General features: G+C 39.1%; 1 pseudogene; it reads left to right on the top strand.

The window, feature by feature from the left end:
• Positions 1-318: 318 nt before the first annotated feature.
• LOC108032701 (zinc finger protein sens-like) lies at positions 319-2,475 on the top strand (annotated as a pseudogene).
• The last annotated feature ends 6,497 nt before the right edge of the window (positions 2,476-8,972 follow it).

The raw sequence follows: 8,972 nt of genomic DNA, 5'->3' as shown, positions 1-8,972 counted from the left end.
GGAGCTATAAGATATAGACGTCCGATCCGGCTTATTTCGACTTATATACTACCTGCCATGGTAAGAAGACTTTTGGCAAAGTTTCAGCCCGATACCTTTTAACCTTAGAGACTAGTTTGCGTAGAAACGGACGTACAGACGGACGAACAGACAGACATATATATTTTATATATATGTATAGGGTATAATGATTCCAGTCAGAAGTTCTCGCAGCGAAAAGAGAGCTCTACTGGTACCTTTTTCGGGTCAAGTTAAGTCGCTTCACCGTTGGCTCAATTTAAAACCGAGCCATCGACCAAAGATTCAGTCAGGTGCGAAGCACCGAGCGATACGGACGTGTTCGTCTCCAGAGAGCCAGAATTCCGCACGAGAAGTGTATTGCCCATCGAAGATCCGTTCGCAGCGAAGATCAGTCCGCCCAGAAAGTGAGATTTGTGCAGTGAAACACTGAGAGTACTGAGAGCAATCGCCCAAAGACTGTAAAATCAAGTACCCATCGTCCCAGTGAGCTCGCCCAAGTTAAGACCCAGTCCCAAAATGAATCACCTATCGCCGCTGCCGTCGCCGCCCTCCCAGCAGCCGAGTCCCGCGGGCTTGGGCTGCCATGGAGCGGCCCTGGACAAGCAGTGGATGCAGCGTGCATCCGCCTTCAGCACTGTGATAGCCTCGGCCGCGGCCCAGAAACTGAATGGGAGAAGTGAGTTCCAGATCCTGAGACTCATCTGGATTGCCGAAAATATATGGGCAATTTTGGACTCAACAAAATTTAGTTGTCTTCGGTAAAACAAGCTATCCAGTATCGAAACTAAGTGTTTTGAAGTGATCATAGAACTTAATTCTATCTGGAATTTATGAAATATGTTTGGGGAAGTTGGGAACCCAAAAAAGTTTTGGTTGTCTTCGGTCAAAAGTTACTTTCAATTAACTAGATGCTTTCGAATACGAGTTCCTAAAGTGGAACTAAAACTACAATTATTTTAAAATAAAGCTGGTATCTTGGAGGAATAATAATAATAATAATAATAATAATAATAATAATAATAATAATAATAATAATAATAATAATAATAATAATAATAATAATAATAATAATAATAATAATAATAATAATAATAATAATAATAATAATAATAATAATAATAATAATAATAATAATAATAATAATAATAATAATAATAATAATAATAAGAATAATAATAATAATAATAATAATAATAATAATAATAATAATAATAATAATAATAATAATAAACTATTTCTTAATTCCTATGTTAAATTTTAAATTCTTTCTCTTGCTTAAAAACACTGTTTTTCATCTTAATATAATAAAATCAATAAGAATAGGTCAAGCTCTGATCAGTATTATACTTTCCATTCCTAGCTTCTAGCTCCAACTGACCTGGTTTCTTTACAAATCCCTCCCTAGATCTTCCTTTCTTGTACAACCCACTGCTCTACTGTGGCCCCAGTTCCTGCTGTCCTCGGCCAGCGCACTGGGCACGCCCTTGACGCCTATGACCCCTAAGTCGCCCGCCTTCGTGGTGCTGGGCCAGCGGGATCGGGACTTTGCCCTGACCCCCGAGAAGGAGCACGAGGTGCAGCTGAACAACAACAACGAGGTGGCCAAGCAGGAGGATCAGGAGCAGGACGAGGACATGCCCCTGAACCTGAGCCCCCTGAGGAGCGCATCACAGCAGACCATTCTAGCCAGGATCAGTACCACAGCAGCAGCAACAACAGCAGCAGGAGCAGCTCGAGCAGCGAGGTGGAGCCACTGCATCCGCTGACCGCGCTGAACGTGACCACGCCTCCCCTAAGGGATGTCAACCTGAAGAGTTCGGGCACGCCGCAGCAGCAGCGCCAGCGATCGCAGGGCAACATCATCTGGTCACCGGCCTCCATGTGCGAGCGAATTCGAGGTGGCCCAGCAGCAGTTGTACGCCCATCGCAGCGCTTTCATGGCAGGCTTGACGGGGAACAACCTGGAGCTACTCACCCAGCACCTCAAGCAGAAGAGCGGTGAGCAGCCGCAGCAGCAACATCGCATCAAGGACGAGTAGCAGGACAGCCGATCGGCAACCGCTCTCATGAACCTGGTGGCAGCCGCCGAGTTCGGCTACATGCGTAATTAACACCAACAGCCGCAGCAGCCGCAGCAACAGTTGCATCACCAGCAGCAACATCAGCAGCAGCAGCGGCAACATCCTGACTCGACGGCCACAGATGTTGCGCGTCGCTCGTCCTCCTCGTCCTCTTACCAATGTGAAAACGAGGAGAAGCGCAGCGGCAGGAATTTCCAGATAAGCAGACTCAAAGCAGGATATGCCAGGGGGAAATGCATAAAAAAGAAAGGAAATCGAGGGCAAATCTCTGGACCCCGAGTGTTTTAATTGTCACCTAGCCAAGAAGAGCCCCCGTTCAATTTGGAAAAGTGGCACAGCAAATACTGTAATAAAATTGGTAATGCAAGCCCGAGACGATAGAGATGGAAATTCAATTAAGTCCCATCGAAATCACGCAATTAGTTAATCAAATAATTTTGATTAGCGGAGGTGGGGTCACGGGTTAGGGACACCACGAAGATTTATGTACAAATTACAATCATAATTGTCATTTCGATATTGGTTTGCGCGGCGGTAGGGGGGCACACGACCCAGAGGACCTCGATAGGACCTACCCTCATGCCTGCATCGATGTCATATTGCGTTTATATCCATCAACACCCGCCGCGAGTCCTTTTTTCCCAGCCTTTTTTCACACATTCAGGGGTCAGTGAAATGCAGTAGGGTCTGCAGGACCGCCATATGGCCAGAGGCCTGGAGAAGAGAGTTGCCCGAGTCTTTGGCGCAGGCGCAGGCCCTCTTTTTTCTCCGTTTTATGGATAAATTCGATTTTTTCTGTAATTCGTGCCTTACATCTGTTCGCTGTTGGAGGCCCACCCGGCTGACTCAGACTTTGGGGTTTCTCCTGAGCTCTTTCCCCCGACCTTTGCTTTTGCGAGCTTGCCAACTTCCGTTCTGTTGTCAGAGCTAAGCAAATTGACACTGTGGCTCAGGGCGGCGGACAATAGAGCAACTAATTGGGCCTGAGTCTAGCCAATATGTATGGATACTGGTCCACTCGAATGCAATGCGCAAATAGGAAATCCCAAAAACAAGGCAGCACAGAAAATAAATAAAAATCAATAAAAACAGGCGGAAAAAACAATTTAAAAACCGACACTTGTGTCAAATTATAATTACGCGTAGACCGGGCTGGTCGAAAAAATTCTCTCACATTTTCCCCCCATTTTCGTACTTAATAAATGTCGCCCACGTAGGCCGACGATTTGAGCCGTGTTATGTCAATGTTTGGTTACTTGCATGTTGCTGCAACTGGCAAACTGTTCAAACATTTAATCAGACGGCCGAAGATGTTAGAGCCAGCGGATCCACAATCCACATCCACTCAATCCGCGATCGATTCCCGCGGCACACCTGTGTTTGGCCCACAAATACGGAGTAGAGCTGCCGGGAGAATGTGTCGCCCCTCGCCCTGTTTACCTAGCTGTTTTGGAACCGAGAAATGCAAAAAAAAGCCAGCTTATGTGGGCTAACCAAGTTTGGCTTGGGTTTTCCCTGCCTCGGCCACTCACAAATCTAGTTTAATTCGTGTTGCCACTGCGAATTTGGCTCAGACACACACAGTAGGCGAGTGTGCTTAAATATAGAATGGCAATTCTTTTCAGATTTTCTCTTGGGGGGGACTACGCACAGGCTGTTCAAATATGGGGGCATTCTGGATTCCCAAAAATCGTGACTCGCCCTGTCTGAATGTGCTGCTAATGCCGTCTCTGCCATTGTTTTTTCCAGTGCAAACAGTGCGGCAAGAGCTTCACGCAGTGAAGGAGACGTTTCCGATAAAGTTTATATATTCATGATTAGCGTCACAAGACGAGTCGATCTAGCCATGTCCGTCCGTCCGTCCGTCTGTCCGTGTGTCCGTCATTCCCTCCGTTTCTACGCAAACTAGTCTCTCAGTTTTAAAGCTATCGGGCTGAAACTTTCCCAAAAGTCTTCTTTCTATTGCAGGTAGTATATAAGTCGGAACCAGCTTGTTCGGACAACTATATCTTATAGCTCCCATAGGAACTATCGGCAAAAAATGTTAAAAAAAATTATATCTTTCGTACTTTTTAACATATACCTTTCTAAGCTTGGATATAACATTTTTAATTTAGTTTTGAATTTCGAATTCAATTTTATCAAAATCGGAAGACTATATCATATAGCTCCCATAGTAACAATCGGAAAATTAGGGGTAAAATAATATTGAAAATCGGTGTTTTTTAACATATAATCTCCTACGCTTGGAAATAACATTGTTTATTTGGTTTTGAATTTCGAAGTAAATTTGATCAAAATCGGACGACTATATCATATAGCTGCCATAGGAACGATCGGAAAATTATTCGGAAACCATGAAATAAAATTATATCTTTGGTGTTTTTTAACATATAACCTTGAAAATAACATTTTTTAATTAGTTCTGAATTTTGTATTAAATTTAATTAAAATCGGACAACTATATCATATGGCTGTCATAGGAACGATCGGATAATTGATGGGAAATAATATGAAACAAATTATAGCTTTGGGGCTTTTTGACATATTATCTTATAATATTGGGAATATACATTTTTATATTTTTAATATTGATTATTTTTTATAAGTGCAAGGGTATACAAACTTCGGCTTGCCGAAGTTAACCTCTTTTCTTGTTTAATTTAAAGACCAGGAAAACAGAATTTTTTTTTAAAAAGAGGAAAAAAAGTGTTTAAATATTGCATTGTTTTTAAGTGTTTGTGGGAGAGTTCCAGCTGGCATCGTGGGAATATACATATATATATATATATATACATGAGAGGGCTGTTCATCTATATCTATATTTATATACAATTTTTATATTTTAATATATTATTTACCTTAGGACCTTATGGAAAATGAAGCATATTTGTTTGCTATATTTTGGAGCCTGTTTTACTACTTGATTGTTTATAAAATATCAAAAAGCCGCGGTGTCATATGCTTGCTTTCTTAGGAATTGGTAAGATTCAGAATTTCTAATGGGCTAATTCGACAGGATGCACCAAAATAAACTAACAGCGAATTCTTCACACGATTTCTTTCTGTGAGAGACTAAATTTTTTGTGTAAAGAGGAGGAACTTTACTTCATTCCTCTACTAATGGACAAAAATTAACCAATCGCTATTTTTTCAGAGGATGTCTTTTTGTATGAGAATTTATTTTTGGTGAAAAGGGGATGACATCGTCAGTTCACTCCTTTCCTAAAGAACAACAAGAGAGGAAGTTAACTTCGGTAAGCCGAAGTTTGTATACCCTTGCATTTATAAAGCCGTTTGTTTGACAGCTATATGTTAGAGTCATCCGATTTTTATAATTTTTAATTCAAATTTCTTTAAAATATTAAAAATGATGTTCTCAATATTATAATATAATATGTCAAAAACACCGAACCTATAATTTGTTTCATATTATTTTCCCACCTATTTTCCGATTTTTCCTATTAAAGCTATATGATATAGTCGTCCGATTTTGATAAAATTAAATTTAAAATTCAGAGCTAATTAGTGAGCGTAGGAGGTTGTATGTTAGAAAACACCAACCAATCATATTATTTACCAACAATTTTCCGACCGTTCGTATGGCAGCTGTATGATATAGTCATCTGATTTTGATAAAATTTAATTCGAAATTCAGAACTAATAAAAAAATGTCTTTTTCAGGCGTAGGAGGTTATATGTATATATCTTAAAAAATACCTGTCCGTATCAATGCTGAGATTTTAGAAACTATAAGAGCTAGAACAGTAAGACTTGGCGTACAGGTTCATGGGCTTCCTGCGCAGCGCAAATTTGTTTCAGCGGGGGGCCTCGCCCACTCTAACGCCCACAATCCGCAAAATTCTGAAGTGTCTACAGTTTGTCTCATCAATACCTATCGACTCACCCAAAAAAAACTAACGCCCACAAACGGTTAAAACGCTTAAATCTGTCTGCCGCCCACATAACATCTACTGAACTATCTGGTAGGTGGAGCCCTAAAATATCGCTTTACTGCTTACATATCTCCATTCCTCTTTTGCTCCCTTAAGCTGAGTAACGGGTATCTGAAAGTCGAGGCACTCGACTATAGTCTTTTTCCTTGTTTCATATAATTTTCCCACAAATTCTCCGATCGTTTTTATAATAGCTTTTTGATAAAGTCTTCAGATTTGCATAAAATTAAATTCATAATTTAGAACTAAATAAAAAATTTTATTTCCAAGCGTATTCATATGTTCAAAACAGGCGGAAAAAACAATTTAAAAACCGACACTTGTGTCAAATTATAATTACGCGTAGACCGGGCTGGTCGAAAAAATTCTCTCACATTTTCCCCCCATTTTCGTACTTAATAAATGTCGCCCACGTAGGCCGACGATTTGAGCCGTGTTATGTCAATGTTTGGTTACTTGCATGTTGCTGCAACTGGCAAACTGTTCAAACATTTAATCAGACGGCCGAAGATGTTAGAGCCAGCGGATCCACAATCCACATCCACTCAATCCGCGATCGATTCCCGCGGCACACCTGTGTTTGGCCCACAAATACGGAGTAGAGCTGCCGGGAGAATGTGTCGCCCCTCGCCCTGTTTACCTAGCTGTTTTGGAACCGAGAAATGCAAAAAAAAAAGCCAGCTTATGTGGGCTAACCAAGTTTGGCTTGGGTTTTCCCTGCCTCGTCGTCACCTGTCTGGCAAATAATTGGCCACTCACAAATCTAGTTTAATTCGTGTTGCCACTGCGAATTTGGCTCAGACACACACAGTAGGCGAGTGTGCTTAAATATAGAGTGGCAATTCTTTTCAGATTTTCTCTTGGGAGGGACTACGCACAGGCTGTTCAAATATGGGGGCATTCTGGATTCCCAAAAATCGTGACTCGCCCTGTCTGAATGTGCTGCTAATGCCGTCTCTGCCATTGTTTTTTCCAGTGCAAACAGTGCGGCAAGAGCTTCACGCAGTGAAGGAGACGTTTCCGATAAAGTTTATATATTCATGATTAGCGTCACAAGACGAGTCGATCTAGCCATGTCCGTCCGTCCGTCCGTCTGTCCGTGTGTCCGTCATTCCCTCCGTTTCTACGCAAACTAGTCTCTCAGTTTTAAAGCTATCGGGCTGAAACTTTCCCAAAAGTCTTCTTTCTATTGCAGGTAGTATATAAGTCGGAACCAGCTTGTTCGGACAACTATATCTTATAGCTCCCATAGGAACTATCGGCAAAAAATGTTAAAAAAAATTATATCTTTCGTACTTTTTAACATATACCTTTCTAAGCTTGGATATAACATTTTTAATTTAGTTTTGAATTTCGAATTCAATTTTATCAAAATCGGAAGACTATATCATATAGCTCCCATAGTAACAATCGGAAAATTAGGGGTAAAATAATATTGAAAATCGGTGTTTTTTAACATATAATCTCCTACGCTTGGAAATAACATTGTTTATTTGGTTTTGAATTTCGAAGTAAATTTGATCAAAATCGGACGACTATATCATATAGCTGCCATAGGAACGATCGGAAAATTATTCGGAAACCATGAAATAAAATTATATCTTTGGTGTTTTTTAACATATAACCTTGAAAATAACATTTTTTAATTAGTTCTGAATTTTGTATTAAATTTAATTAAAATCGGACAACTATATCATATGGCTGTCATAGGAACGATCGGATAATTGATGGGAAATAATATGAAACAAATTATAGCTTTGGGGCTTTTTGACATATTATCTTATAATATTGGGAATATACATTTTTATATTTTTAATATTGATTATTTTTTATAAGTGCAAGGGTATACAAACTTCGGCTTGCCGAAGTTAACCTCTTTTCTTGTTTAATTTAAAGACCAGGAAAACAGAATTTTTTTTTAAAAAGAGGAAAAAAAGTGTTTAAATATTGCATTGTTTTTAAGTGTTTGTGGGAGAGTTCCAGCTGGCATCGTGGGAATATACATATATATATATATATATACATGAGAGGGCTGTTCATCTATATCTATATTTATATACAATTTTTATATTTTAATATATTATTTACCTTAGGACCTTATGGAAAATGAAGCATATTTGTTTGCTATATTTTGGAGCCTGTTTTACTACTTGATTGTTTATAAAATATCAAAAAGCCGCGGTGTCATATGCTTGCTTTCTTAGGAATTGGTAAGATTCAGAATTTCTAATGGGCTAATTCGACAGGATGCACCAAAATAAACTAACAGCGAATTCTTCACACGATTTCTTTCTGTGAGAGACTAAATTTTTTGTGTAAAGAGGAGGAACTTTACTTCATTCCTCTACTAATGGACAAAAATTAACCAATCGCTATTTTTTCAGAGGATGTCTTTTTGTATGAGAATTTATTTTTGGTGAAAAGGGGATGACATCGTCAGTTCACTCCTTTCCTAAAGAACAACAAGAGAGGAAGTTAACTTCGGTAAGCCGAAGTTTGTATACCCTTGCATTTATAAAGCCGTTTGTTTGACAGCTATATGTTAGAGTCATCCGATTTTTATAATTTTTAATTCAAATTTCTTTAAAATATTAAAAATGATGTTCTCAATATTATAATATAATATGTCAAAAACACCGAACCTATAATTTGTTTCATATTATTTTCCCACCTATTTTCCGATTTTTCCTATTAAAGCTATATGATATAGTCGTCCGATTTTGATAAAATTAAATTTAAAATTCAGAGCTAATTAGTGAGCGTAGGAGGTTGTATGTTAGAAAACACCAACCAATCATATTATTTACCAACAATTTTCCGACCGTTCGTATGGCAGCTGTATGATATAGTCATCTGATTTTGATAAAATTTAATTCGAAATTCAGAACTAATAAAAAAATGTCTTTTTCAGGCG

Source organism: Drosophila biarmipes, unplaced genomic scaffold (assembly GCF_025231255.1).
Source record: "Drosophila biarmipes strain raj3 unplaced genomic scaffold, RU_DBia_V1.1 ptg000007l, whole genome shotgun sequence".
NCBI lineage: Eukaryota > Metazoa > Arthropoda > Insecta > Diptera > Drosophilidae > Drosophila > Drosophila biarmipes.
This window is presented reverse-complemented; position numbering and strand designations above follow the sequence as displayed.